Raw genomic sequence first — 11390 nt, forward strand, 5'->3', positions numbered from 1 at the left:
GTGGTATTAAATCACCGCTGTTTTTTTTTTTTTTTTTGCGCTATAAATAAAAAAAGACAGAAAATTCGGTAAAAAAAAAATAGGATTTTTAAAACAGCTTACCTGTAAAATCCATTTATTTGATGTACATCAGGGGACACAGAGCTGTAGTACTTACTACATGGGTTATATCAGCTTATCAGGTGCTGGACACTGGCACGCCCCTTAAGGTGTGAACTTCCCCCATATAACCCCTCCCACTACTGGGAGTCCTCAGTTTTGTAGCCAAGCAATATAAGTGTATAAGAATAAGAAGGGAGGAGGGACCTATGTGTCCCCTGATGTACATCAAAGAAAAGGAATTTACAGGTAAGCTGTTTTAAAAATCCTATTTTCTTTTCTTACATCAGGGGACACAGAGCCATAGTACTTAGTACATGGGATGTCCCATAGCAATAGCAACTGAAGGGGGGGGGGAGACACAACAAAAAAAGGAAGTCAGAGGACTCGCACTGCAGCCTGCAGTACGATCCGCCCAAAGGCAGAATCCTCCTGACCCTTAACATCGATTTGATAAAATCTGGTAAATGTATGAACTGAAGACCATGTCACGGCTTTACAGATCTGTGCCGCAGAGGCCTGATGATGCACCGCCCAGGAGGTACTAATCGCCCTGGTAGAGTGTGCCTTAATATGAAAAGGAGGAATCTTCCTCTTTAAGCCCTAAGCTTGCACAATAACCTGACGAATCCACTTGGCAATAGTGGATCTAGATGCTGCCTGTCCTCTCTTTGGACCATCCGGCAGAATAAACAAAATATCTGTCTTACGAACCTGAGCGGTCACCCTTAAATACACTCTGACCGCCCTTAATACATCCAGGGAATGTAGCAGCCTCTCTTCCCTAGATTGAGGCCCTGGGAAGAATGAAGGAAGAACAATATCTTGGTTTAAGTGAAACCCTGTCACTAGCTTTGGCAGGAATTCAGGATGAGGGCGTAAAACCACCTTATCCTTATGCATATACAGATATGGTTCCCTACAAGATAGAGCCACTAGTTCAGAAATTCTTCTGGCAGAAGAAATGGCAACCAGAAAGATTATCTTTCTGGTCAACAGAACCAAGGGAATCTCCCGCAAAGGTTCAAAAGACTGCTTTTGTAAAGCTGAAAGGACCAAGTTCAAATCCCAAGGATTTAGGGGTGTCTTGATCGGAGGACTGATCCGTGTCACCCCCTGCACAAAGCAACACATTAAAGAGTGAGAAGCTAAAGGCCGCTGAAAGAACACTGACAAGGCCGAGATCTGGCCCTTGATGGTATTCAAGGCCAGATTCATCTCTAATCCCATCTGTAGGAATTCAAGAATTCTACCTATAACATATTTCCTGGGGTGCCAACCCCTGGAACCGCACCAGGAAACATATGTCTTCCAGACTCTATAGTAGATGATCCTGGAAGCTGGCTTCCTGGTGTTAATCAAGGTAGATATGACTGAAGGAGATAACCCACGACCCCTTAGGATGTGGGTCTCAATAGTCAGACCATCAAATTTAGCATCTGTAAGGTAGGATGGAATACCAGACCCTGCAAAAGAAGATCCGGCCGTAATGGCAGAGTCCAGAGAACACCTACTGCCATCCTTATGATCTCAGAGAACCATGGCCTTCTGGGCCACGCTGGGGCCATGAGAACCACCTCCCTCTGTCCAGCAGAACTGGAAGATGGAGTACCCCATCTGACATATTGCAAGAAAGATGTCGGGGTGAAGAGACCACTCTCCTGGAAACAGTTGTTGGGGGCAAAAGTAGTCCTGCCAATTCTCTATCCCGGGAATGAACACTGCCGATAGGAACGTGTTCTGCCCAAGACAAAATGTGATTCACCTCTCTCTGGGCTGCACGACTCTTCGTGCCCCCCTGGTGATTGATGTAAGCCACAGCCGTGGCGTTGTCAGACTGAATCCTGACAGAACAGCCCTTTAGTCTGTCCGTCCAGGCTCTTAAGGCCAGATGGATTGCCTGAATTTCAAAAATATTGATAGACAAGGTCCTTTCCAACCTGGACCACCTTCCCTGGACAAAATCCTCTTCCAGGACCGCTCCCCAGCCTGAAAGACTGGCATCTGTGGTTACTACCTTCCAGGTGGAAGGCAGAAATGTCCTTCCCTTTTGAAGGTTGCTGGACATCAGCCACCAATTTAGGCTCTGACGTACTTTGGGAGCAAGCTGAATCGGAAAATCTAAGGCCTGAACCCTTTTGTTCCAGGCTGACAGGATTGCGCTTTGTAGCAATCTTGAATGAAACTGTGCGCAAGAAACGGCCTTGAAGGAGGCCACCATCTTCCCCAATAATCTCATGCACAACCGAATTGAAGGCTTCTTCTTTGCCTTGATGAGGTGAATTAGTTCTACAATGGAACTGATTCTCCTTGGAGGTAAAAAAATACCTTTCCCTGCCTGGCATCTATGATTAGTCCCAGGTACTGTACTCTCCTTGATGGCCTCAAGGATGACTTGTCTAGGTTGAGAATCCAGCCTAGAGATTCCAGGTAGTTTACCGTTGTCACCAGACCGTGGTCTAACCCAGGAAACCGAATGATCTACTAAAAGTAGGTCGTCCAAATAGGCTAGGACCATTATGCCCTGAGCCCTTAACCTGGCTAAAGCAGGAGCCAGAATCTTTGTGAATACTCGAGGAGCTGTGGCTAGACCGAATGGCAGGCCCACAAACTGAAAGTGACGGTTTTCTACTTCGAAGCGTAGAAACCTCTGGTGAGCAGGAAATATTGGCACATGAAGATAGGCATCCTTGATATCGATAGAAGCCAAAAATTCTCCTCCCTGGAGGATGGCTGCTACAGACCAAATCGATTCCATATGGAAGGATCGGATACACAAGTGCTGATTTAGATCTCTGAGATCTAAAAAAAAAGGTCTTACTTCCCCGTTTGGTTTCGAGACCGTGAAGAAGTTTGAATAAAAACCTGTGCCCTGTTCCTCTAAGGGAACTTCTGATATGACTGCTTTGGCTAGCAGATGGTCCAGTGCTAGAAGGAGAGCCTCCTCCTTTTCTGGGTCCTTGGGAACCCCTGACCTTAGAAACTGGGGAGACAGCAAAACTCAGAACTCTAGTCTGTAACCTAGAGACACCGCAGAAGCCACCCATTTGTCCTGACATTGCTCCTGCCAGATCTTTGAAAATTGCAGGAGCCTTCCCCCCACCCGAGCGTGCGGGGAGCCCCTTCATAAGGAAGCTTTAGTACTCTGCTTGGTGGGCTTCCTTCCCCAAGATCTTTTCTGACCTTGGTGCTGTCCCTGGGGTTTCCCCCTTGAACCTGACGGCTGAGGCCGTCGAGACCGCCTAGAGGCTGATGTCCCTGATACAGGAGAAGAGGCCCGCTTAAAAGGGAAATGTCTAAATTTCTTCTTTATTGGCAACAGAGGGCTTTTGCCATTGGAAATCTTTTGTAAGTATTTATCCAAATCTTCTCCGAATAGCCGCTCACCATGAAAAGGGAAACTGGCTAGGAGCTTCTTACACGGTGCTTCGGCTGACCAACTCTTAAGCCAAAGAACTCTACAAGAATGCACTAGTCCCAACATTAGGCATGAAATCTGAATGGACGCATCTCTCATAGCATCTACTGTGAAACACAGTGCGTCTGCTAAATCAGCGTACTGATGAACCTGTTCAACAGGTAAAAATGTAAGCATCTCCTCGAATTGCTCCTTAATGGCCTGGGCTATACCCATTGCGGCCAAAACCGGCTGCACTGCTGAACCAGCTAAAGCCATCTGGTTCTTAGAAAGGTGCTCCAGCTTCTTATCCACTGAGACCATTAACATGAGTGCATCATCAACCGGACATGTGAGATTCTTATTTACGGAGGAAATCGCAGCATCAACCGCTGCAATCCTCCATTTCTTATAGAAATCCTCTTCCATAGGATACAGTTTGGCAAGCCTCTTAGGAGGATAAAACTGCTTATCCGAATGCTCCCACTCTGCGTACATAAGCTTTCTTAGCCACACATGGATAGGAAAGGCATCTCCAGCCGGAGGAGGTTTTAATGATCCTAACTCAGAGATGGGATCATCAGAAGCCTGCTCTGCAGGTAGCAAAAAGTAAGAGCATGCACAAGCAAGCTCTCTTGCAGTGATACTCCTTCTGTGTTAGGATCCTCAGAAGAGGATAAGCCAGTATCTTCCATATCTTTAGGAAGATCTGCCTGATCCCCGGCATCCTGAACCTCCAGAGGAGGATCTGAGCACTTGAAGGGGATCTACTGCGTTTAACCCTGCTCTGAAGGGATAAAATCGCATCAAGCTTCTTCTCTAAGCCAGCAATGGTAGAGGACAACATGTGTGACATACGCAGGGGCTGAAGCGTTTTGAGCGACTGCAACAAAAGCTTCCCCCGGCGGCTCGATCTGACCGGCAGCGGAGGAGGAAGACATTCTGTTAAGCCACGCCCCTGCACAAAAACAGCCCCCCCTCCCCTATCAACTAGTGAGGCGTATGAGTGCTGGCAACATGGCGGCCGGCGGAGGGGGGTAAAACGGCCACGATTTGCCCCAAAAAACAAACTTTTTTTTCAAATTAAAAAAGAGGCAGCGGGCTGGCATCCAAGCAACCAAAATCACCACTCTGGGGGCCCAGGAAGTCATCAGACCCCCCTTCATACCTGAGGGCCTGAGCTGGCTTGTGGAGAGAGCTTCTGCTGATTCCAGCGTCAGAATGGTGAGTGCTCAATACAGCCTCCAGTGGTGACACATAGACATGACATGACAACAAAAAATACATGGAAGGAGAGATTCCTTGCAGAAAATCTCCCCTACCTTTCCTCGCTGCAGGGCTTATCAGAGATAAAAACCCAATCTTCGACCTTCACGGTAGGCTCCGAAGACCTTGAAAGGAAACCTTCAGGAACAGGGGTAAACTCAGGTAATCCGCAATCCTGGACCTATGAGAAGATCCTGCCAGTTAACTTTTATTGGCCTTACTACCAAAACGTGCTGGATCCCAGTGCCCAGCTTAAAAGCATTCACAAAACCTTGTGTCTTCGGATGACGAGGCCCGGGTACCGTTCATTTAGTCCATTACGGAGATATCAAAACGGATCCAGTCAGGATGGCTGGCTCGCATTAAAGGATTACTGCCGTGGAGCTCAGTACACACATCCTTACACGTGCCCAACACCTTAGACACTAGCGAAAAAACTGAGGACTCCCAGTAGTCAGAAGGGTTATATGGGGAAGTTCACGCCTTAAGGGGCGTACCAGTGTCCAGCACCTGATAAGCCAATATAACCCATGTAGTAAGTACTATGGCTCCTTGTCCCCTGATGTAAGAAGAAAAAAATTCTTTCTTTCTGATAAAATTTATTGGCGAGTATTGGTGGGTATTGGCAGAGTGTTGGCAGAGTATTGCTGTGTTGCAGAGTATTGCTGTGTTGGAGTATTGCAAAGTGTTGCAGAGTATTGGCAGAGTATTGCACAGTATGGACAGAGTACTGTCACTGAGCAGCGCTGTGTGCACTTCACATCCAGCCCACAGTGCTGCTGCCATCTCTCCCCCTCTGCACTCACACTGTACCGAGAGGTTCATGTCATGACACTGGTTTGTTTACAAGTGATCGTCTGTCATTTGACAGAGGGATCACGTAGTAAACGGCCGCTACCAGCGGCCGTTTACTGCGATCCATGATGTGGGAGCATGCCCCAGGGCACAAGAGAGCCAGATTCTGGGAGGGCGTCCATGGACGTCCACCCAGAAAAACACAACCATGCTGTAGCCGTCTTTTGGCTATGGCCCGGTCGGCAAGTGGTTAAAAGAAAAGAGCCTCAGAAAAAAAAAAAGACAGAGTTCATTTACCTTAACAGATGTGTATATATTTGTGCCCGATCGCCTTCACATCCAACGTTAAAATGAGAGGGATGTAAAGGTGAGCTGCCAACTGAGTATAAATTGTCCTCCCACCCCAATCAGCTGTTGTTGCCACAGCTGATCGTGAGGGGATGGGAGGAGGATGGGGCTGTTATCCTCTCTTTTTCACAGCCTCTCAATGATTCTGGAGAAAAAATCCATGCTATTTTGGCACACCAGATCCTTTGAGGACTATTTCAAGGAGGATATCAACCCTTTAGGCCTCAGAGTCCAGATCTTCCCCACTTTGGAGGGTTTGGACTCGTAATTTAAAGCTAAATGGGAGGAAGTACTAAAGGCCTGTTCACATGGCCTAATGACAATTTTAATAGATGAATAGATATGGATATAGTCAGTATTTGTGGTAGGCTTCAAAAATTGAAATCTCAGCAGCCTATAACAAAAAAGAAGAAAAATGAAAAACATCTGGAGGCTTTTAATAGAGACATATTAATTAAGAAGGGACTTAAATTAACTTGAGATAATAATGCGTTCAAATATGGCAGGTCATACAAGTGGACACAAAATAATTATGCACACAATAAGGTAAACCCCAATAAGGGTAATACAAACCATTTACAATCTTCTGTCACTACACAAAGAACCCCATCACCAATCGAATCTCCCTTCACAATTTTCTCACAAAACAAAAATCACTCAGAGCACTAAGCGCCAATATCATGGCGACTCTTCCGAAGGTTAGAAAGCAAAAAAATTGACATTGGAATCACCGTTACGTGATTCACTTTCAACCCAATGTAACATGACGAATGACGCACCAATCATGGACCCAACAAGTTTACTCACTAAGGATGTCACAACTAACCCACCCTTCAAACTAACACTGATGCTAATGAACCCTCTGACACCATCTCAAATGATCCTTCAATCTTCCCTGCACAATCCCAACACATACACATAAGTGATTTTTTTAGCCAATCTAAATAGCACCCATACACAAGATGAGGTCGATCTTAATATTATCAACCTCTCTTCACATGTATTATCTGAAGAAGAAATAGTGGTCCTTAAGAAGGGTCTAAATTTTTGTCTGAGTCAAGCTCTTGACAAATTTGAAATATATAAGGATCTTCAGCTGTTTATCCGTAAGTTAATTTTGAAAAAAAAGTTTTCAAAAGCAGGGAATACCACCTGATCGCACCCTACAAGAGAGCAGGGTGTTTGATCGCTTGGTCTCACTCTGAGAGGAAAGCGACCCGTCCGATCTTATCGATCGAGTCGACCTCCAACAGATCTTAGACTCGGTAGATAAGCAAGGTGAGGACCCTAAAGTCACTATGTCAACATTAAAAAATAAGTCCGATTTCTGTCCAGCACCCAGCACTAATTCGAACGCGGCAGCATTTCTAAGTCTGGTGAATAAGGACCTTGAGAAAATAAAAATACATAGACACATGCCCACCAATTTAACAGAAAAAGAGAAGGCAGCTTTAAAACAAATCTCAAACAACAATCAAATTGTCGTTAAGCCCTCGGACACAGGCAGGAATGTTGTCCTTTTAGACAATGACAGATATATAAACATGTGTCATCAGATATTAAAAAATCCAGACTGGTATCGACATATGCCAAGCAGCATCGTCGAGAAATTTAATAGGGATTTCTGTCTATTAATTGATACCGCCCTCCACAACAATGTAATTACTAAACAACTATGGAACTTTATTTGGAACAACATCCCCCTGTATGCCTACTTTTTACACACTTCCAAACACCCATAAAAATAAAAGGGATCCCCCTGGAAGACCAATTATATCCGGTGTAGGTGCGATTAGTGAGAACGCTAGAAGACTAATTTACGATTTTTTTTAAACCCTATGTTACAGCGTTGCCCTCTGTTGTAAAGGATACATCACATCTTTTACAAATCATAGATGGTCCATACATCCCTGAACATGAGATTTTGGTGAGAGTGGCTGTCGACACACTTTACAGCTTTTACAGATAAAAACATAGACCCCGCATATGGGGAATTCATTGTTTCCCTACTAGAATTCATCCACGAGCACAACATATTTACCTTCAATGGCTCCCACTACCTCCAGGTGCAGGGGGTGGCGATGGGGACTTGTTGTGCCCCTCCTTATGCCAACCTGTACCTGGGGGAGTGGGAGCAAATGTTTTTGGAGGATGAGGCCCTATCAATGTACACGGACCACATTTTGGGTTGGTACCAATACATTGATGATATTTTCATAATCTGGAATGGACCATACAACATGCTCGATCGATGCCTCTCGAGGATGAACAAAAATGATTTCAACCTTGGCTTTACAATGTCCCACAAACAACACAGCATTGCATTTCTCAATGTGGAGATCTATAGGGGGAAGGGGGCTCCCTCCTTAGTAAATTATACAGGAAACCCACATCTGGTAACGCAATCCTACACGCTGCAAGTTTTCATCTGAAACCACTTTTAGACTCTATACCATATAGCCAATTCCTCGGGATAAGGCAGAACTGTACTGACGATACCATCTTTAAGATGAAGGCGGATCAATTACGTGATCGACAACTCTTGAGCAGCTACTCGCATACTTCTCTCAAGAGATCCTATCAGCAGGTTTTTTTTACAATCGAGAGAAAAACTCTTTTATATTCGAAAAAACTTAAAGATAAAGCTAACCCTCTTAGAATAATTACCAGATACACTAACCAACAACAGGTGAAGGATATCATAGAGAAATATTGGCACATGTTAAAGCTAGATCCCTCTTTAGGGCCCTTTGTGACGGAAAAAACACTATTTACTTTCAGAAAAGCAACATCAGTGAGGGACCAAGTTGTCAGTAGTGAATTTAAATGGGAAAATGCAAGAGAGCACTGCAAATACAAAGGAATCTATATGTGTGTGTCCTGCCATTACTGCAGATTTATGTTCACTACAAAAAATCCAATCTTACCGAATGGTCAAGTTTTTCTGGCAAAATATTTTGCCAACTGTAAAACAATTGGAGTGGTCTATATGCTACTATGTGAGTGCACATGCTTTTATATCGGCAAAACAAATCTGGAGTTCTGGAAAAGAGCCTATAGGCATGTCAGGATCCAGACCTCCCACTTGGCCGACATACACTTACTGTACACAATAGCAAATTCCCAAAATTTAGATTCCTTATTTTGGATCGTTTTCATCCCAACCCTAAGGTTGCGGACTGGAACAAGTCCCCCCTTCAGCTTGAGGCACGCTGGATACACAGGTTAAAAGGAACACAACCGCCTGGCTTGGACAAAGCCAATTGGTTTAAGCCATTTCTCGAAGGCTTCTCCTCTGGAGGAATGGAAAAGTAATAATACCCTTATAGCCATAATATCCTTTAGATACTGGCCTATCTAAAAAAATTCTCTACTCTATGCATTAATCTTCACCTCCTCTCTTTCCAATGACAACACACATTATTGTCTTCATCTTGATGTGGATATCTCTTACACACTGTTTTTTATGCCATACATATTTGCTATTGTTATAATCATCTGCCACCCTTTTTAGGTTGCTATTTTATTATAGAAGCATCCTGCTGTATGTGTTCAGATAAGTTCATATTCACTTATATTGCTATTGGAAATGCATAAACTGTTGTTTATATTTACATTATATTTTCTGTACCATGTTGAAATCTGCCCTGAAATATGTATTGCTCTTTGTAATAGTATGCCTTTCGTTTTCACCCATGTTTTGTATTTTTCTCATTTAAATCATTCCCGCTGTTCTTCCACTCTGGGGATTTCTAGTTTTTACAAGATTTCACACACTGTCGAATCCGGGCGGTTCCCTCTCCCCCCTGCTTATGATCATCTCTGGGTATGGGCGTGCTTTGATGGAGGTGGGAGTTACCGGGAGACCGGGCTTTTGTTTTGCTCTGTACACTGTACCCAGGATTTTTCACCTTGCTGGCTGTTGTCACAGGCGGAGCTGGTGAGAGACAAATACCTGCGTTCACCATTTTGCACCCTGATTTTTCTTTCCCATGCAGACGAATGAGGAAGAAACACTTGAAGAAAGCTGCCCCAAGTTCCCTCTTTTTTCCCTTGAGCTACTGCTAGTATTGTTTGGGATCGTGGATTAAGATGTGCTTATAAGAGTGCTGTTGTTCATTTCGGTGAGCTGATCTACTTAAAAGAGGAATATTCTGACGCGATTGAGGATATAGTTATAACGCTCTAACCAAAGTTCCATCTGGTAAGCGCACCCACTATATGGTGATGGGCACTTGTGCGCATCTGAGTGTATTCAACCACCGTGGTGTTTCTATTTAGGACTGCAACTGTTGATCATTTATGGACTCTTTTATGAACTTTTTGAGGATGAATTCCTATTAATTGTTATTTTTTATTTAGAAGCTTGGAATATATCAACTATTCACATTTCACATATATAAAAAAAATATTTATTTTTTAGGGGTTTTTATTTACAGGTTAATTTTATGTTGGTGCAGCTTTTTGTATTTTCTTATTGCTGTTAGGTGTTTGTATCACATTTATTGCTGCCACCTTCCTTATAGATTGTTAGTAGTTTTTGTTTGTTTTTTGCTTCACCTAAGCGCAGTTTATTTTTTCCTTTTGTGCTTTGATGGCCGCCCGGTGTCTTATCATACAAGGTCCCCCATCAGATAGCATGCGCAGTACACAGCAACACAGATTCCTGAAAACAGCCGAGGATGAACAGTGCCTGCGCACTGAGTCCAGGTTCTAGCCCCACCATCCAAGTGGACATAGAGTAGGAATAAAAAAGAGCTGAGCGCAGCGAGGCCGAGCCCAAAGCGCGGCGAGCGAAGCTCGCCCGCGAGGGGCCATCTAATTTTCACAACCCTATGTCCGCTTGGATGGTGGGGCTACCACATCCACTCACAGCGCAGACGCCGCTCAGCTTCGGAAATTTTACGAAGCTTCTTCTGTGGACTTCTTCTATGCGGACACTATATGATGGCCGGACTGAATATGCCAGAACACCGGCATGCAGAGCCGCCCTGGTTCAATTGTTTCCATGGAGGCATATTGCGAGGCTATTCAGTGCTGTTTAGCACTAGGCCTCCATATTGCTTCACCCAGTGGACATGCGCTGTCCACTGGCGAAGCTCTGCATGCCGGTGGGCGGAGTGGGCATGGCCGGGCTCTGGGGCGTGGCTTTTTAGGCAGCGCGCCGGGGTTGGATAGCACACACAGCGCTCAGGGGGATGGGTAACAGCCCCGTCCTCCTCCCATCCCCTCATGATCAGCTGGGGCAACAACAGCTGATTGGGGAGGGAGGACAATTTATACTCAGTTGGCAGCTCGCCTTTACATCCCACTCATTTTATCGTTGGATGTGAAGGCGAGCGGTGACAAATATACACACATCTATTAAGGTAAATGAACTCTGCCTTTTTTTTCCTGAGGCTCTTTTCTTTTAATAAACAATTATGAAATATTCAATAGTGGAATTTAACACAAAACTATTACTGATAAAAAAAAGTTTTTTTGT

Source organism: Lithobates pipiens, unplaced genomic scaffold (assembly GCF_037356315.1).
Source record: "Lithobates pipiens isolate NorthernLeopardFrog02 unplaced genomic scaffold, aLitPip1_a1.2 Scaffold_30, whole genome shotgun sequence".
Taxonomy (NCBI): Eukaryota; Metazoa; Chordata; class Amphibia; order Anura; family Ranidae; genus Lithobates; species Lithobates pipiens.